Genomic DNA, 2,825 nt, shown 5'->3' with positions numbered 1-2,825 from the left:
TCACCCATTGGTACCTCATTATTATCATTAGTGGCAATTTACATATCTTACAACAGATGCTACAAGTGACTTGAAGGTCAAATGATAATTAAACAGGGTTTGGGGGGAACAGCCTGGTGGCCAATGGTGAAGTCTCCAGTCCTCCCTCCCTCTTGACATCCCTGCATTCTGTGGGGGGCAACTGGGGCATTTTGCCCCGGGCCCCAGCCTGAAAGGGGCCCCAGGAGGTCCCATGAAGGACTCCTTGAATACCTGTTTAAAAGATCGATATACTCTAATAGAGCAGTCAGATCTAAATACTCTAATAGAGCAGTCACAGTATTCTTCAGAGGAGCAATGTAGCAAGCTTATAGATAAGGAGATATGGTCGGTGAGGGGTAGTTATTGTCATTGTTAGAAGGTCATGCCTTTTTTTTTTTTTTTGGTCTTCAACTTACAGCTTGGGTGAAGTTGTGATTCAGAATGGAAACCTCCTTGCCTCTGGGGCCCCACTTTAACTTTTTGTCCTGGGCCCCTTAATCTCTCTGGGCGGCCCTGCCTGCATACACAACATAACTAGTGCTGCAGTATTACAGTTTGAATTCAAAGTTAAATTTCGAGAGGTCTAGGAGGCACCCTCTAGAAGTTGTAGGATATAATTCTATTAGGTGCTAATAACACTATACAAGGTGAATCATAGCCAGCGATATTGCTGAATCTATGTTGCAATTATTTTTAAAGAATTTTCTGATTCATACCATAAGTTATTATATGGCATCTCAGTCCTTTGGAAAGTTGGAATTTAAGGTGTAGTTTCATCTAGGGACCAGTCTATTTTGCTTTTTTTTTCTACCTATTTTTCTTTCCAGCAATTCTTTTATTTTTCACCTATTATGCTCCATATTTTGCTCAAGAATTATAAATTTTGCTCAGCACTGATCTTTGTTAATTGAATATTTACAAGTGCAAAGCTACAGTTTCGCCTTAAAGTGACTGTTCTATTAGAGTATCTCGATCAAAAATTACTTCTAACATGTAAAGCAAGAAGCCAGCTAATATTGCTTAACATGTGTGACTGTTTTATTACGGTACCTCGATTGTCACTTGTTGTTCCTGTAACAATTAGCTATGCATTGTCGATATTTTAGCGTGTCTGACTGTTCTATTAGAGTATCTCGATCTTTTGTGCAATTTTTATGTCCACTTCACAAAAATTGCACCTATTATGCCAGCATTTTGCTCATTGCTTTTACCCAACCATTATGCCAAAATTTTGCTGGCGAAATCGACGGGTCCCTAGTTTCATCATTAATATATGTGACCGGCTGGGCCTGCGAAAATAGGGCATGTGGGCACAAACTACACCCCATCACTCTACAAGTAATATCTCCGTATTGGAAACATATATTTCCATTCTGTAACTTGCATCATGATGCCAATTAAATGCTTACTAACCGCTGAAACTTACAATGCCATAGCATAATGGTACAAAAAGTTATGAGTGATGAAAGTGTGAAAAAGTAGGCAAAAATCATGTGCTCACATGCCCTGTTATCGCAGGCCTGGTCACATATATTCATTTTGACAAACATCATAATAATCAGGATTACTCATATACCATATGTTCAAATACAATACAAGTAGAATTAAAGGTATCTTATACAGTGGCAGTGTGTGGTCTGTCACATTTATAGTTTAATCTGGAAAGATTCAACCCAAGTATAGAGTTAGTAGCTAAAACTGATAATATTATTATGATTTTCATAATTAAGAGAAGTTCTCCGAGTAACAGTGTTTCAAAATAACTTTTTATATTACTGGTATTGGAACAGTTTCCAAACTGAAACTAGCAGTGTGCAACAACGTTGAAACCGGGTCACTACTGCTGACCCGGATGACCCACTGACCCGGATAGCAATCCGGGTCAGACCCGGATGTGACCCGGATTAATTAAAGCCAAGACGTGTTTCGGCTAGTCTCGAGCGAGCGAACAAGTCTACATTTTCAGCGTTCGATTCGTGTTGAGTAAATATTGCAACTTCAGCCTAGCTGTAAGTTGAAGACCAAAAAAAAAAAAAAAAAAAGGTCTTCACCTAGCTACTGACAATAGCTACCCCTCACCATCAATTTCGTGATGCATACTACACTTACTAACAAATGAGCGTGGCTGAGCGTATGTTGGTAATGCGATAAGTGGGCGTGGCTCACGAAAGAGCTACGCGATATCGTTTATAAGTTTCCACGTTGTCAAACGAACAATTTCGTTTCTCACGTGATCCAATCCGGGTCAGACCCGGATAAATTGTAAACCGGGTCAGACCCGGATGACCCGACCCGGTTTCAACGCTGGTGTGCAAATGTGTAAACCCTTAATGTGTTTAGGTACATGTGCAACTCCAATCTGTACACTAAGGCTGTTCTTGCTGAGAGATTCAGTAGGATTTTTTTATTATTAATCAGCTCATAAAGCTATAGGATTTCAACTTTTAAACAATTTGTATGTCATAATGGTTGGCACAATGATGCAGAGATAGTAGTGGACAGGTCAAGAAGTGTTTAATTTCATTATACACACTGGTCTTTGTTCCTTATAGTTTTAATGATGGATGTTCTATTAGAGTAGTTTACTGTTCAATTACAGTATTAAGATTTTTTTGGTTGAATCCTAGAACTCTTTCCTTCTTTCCATTGCCCATGTGTGCTAGATGCAATTGCACCTTTAGTGTAACTTTCTAGCTATATAGCATATGGTAATAATTATTTTGGAGAGGGTGCCTCTCAGCACTCCAACCACACACCCACTCCCCTCCCATAAATCCGCCCTTGAGCACATGTTAATTGTACAC

This window comes from Dysidea avara, chromosome 2 (assembly GCF_963678975.1).
Source record: "Dysidea avara chromosome 2, odDysAvar1.4, whole genome shotgun sequence".
Lineage (NCBI taxonomy): Eukaryota > Metazoa > Porifera > Demospongiae > Dictyoceratida > Dysideidae > Dysidea > Dysidea avara.
This window is presented reverse-complemented; position numbering follows the sequence as displayed.